The sequence below is a fragment of the Penaeus chinensis genome, chromosome 43, assembly GCF_019202785.1.
Source record: "Penaeus chinensis breed Huanghai No. 1 chromosome 43, ASM1920278v2, whole genome shotgun sequence".
Lineage (NCBI taxonomy): Eukaryota > Metazoa > Arthropoda > Malacostraca > Decapoda > Penaeidae > Penaeus > Penaeus chinensis.
In genome coordinates this window covers 17307432-17308438 of record NC_061861.1, presented here as the reverse complement: position 1 = coordinate 17308438, position 1007 = coordinate 17307432, and positions in this window count along the sequence as shown.

Here is a 1007-nt window from a genome sequence, read left to right as displayed (position 1 = left end):
ATTTTGTCCCTTCTTGCTGCTGGCTTGCTTTTCGTTTGATCGGCAGGGTTTAAGAATTCCTTTCTTTTTTTCTTGTTTTTTTTTTTGTTTGTTTGTTTCTTTCTAGCCATCAGTCGTTTTACTTCTCGTTTGTTCTTTCTCCTTTCGTGTTTTCTCCTGATGGCCGATTTTTACAGTCGTCTCGTATTCCCTCTGAGCGGATGATTTTTACAGTCGTCTCATGTTTTCTCTTTGTGGATAATTTCATTGTCCTTGCGTATTCTCTCTTAGCAGATGGTTTTTACTGTCATCTCGTGTTTTTTTTTTTTTCTTAGTGGCTGATTTTTATTGTCCTTTTGTATTCTTTTAAGTATGTTTTTACTCTCCTCTCGTTCTCTGTAGTTTTGTAATAAATAGTGTGTCTTTAATCTCACCTTCACCATGTCTGACTTTAATACATTGTAAAAGTCCTCGTCGATGTCGCTGGGCTCTTTGATAAGGTAGAACCACTTACCTCTGTCAATGCTGTGTCTCGTGCTATTTGTGAAGCTGTTGAAAGAGGAGAACATCTGGAAGAGGAGAACAAAAGTCCTAGAGGTCAGTGGGCAGCGAACTTTTTGATGGTGGAGAGGATGCAGTTGGACTGATACCGGGCATTAAACATACATGAGATACAGGGGAGGCCAAACCTGTATTCACCCGTCAATTGAAACTATCCCACTCTGCTCAGGAAACCATCAGAGTAGTGCAATAAGACGTTTAGCGTTGGTGTAATAGAATTTTCCAGAAGCTCTTGGTTAATTCCAGTTGTTTTAGTAAAAAAATGAGTGTCAAGTTTTGCGTAGATAATAGAGCTCTATATGCAGTTGCCACAGGGGACTCCTATTCCTTACCACGCATTCAGGAACATCTTTACAACATTAGATGTCCGTGCAGCATATTGGGCTGTTGAGGTAGATCCTTCAGACCAACCCAATACAGCATTTTCTGATGGGTATCGGTTGTCCCAATTTGTGTCTCTGTCATTT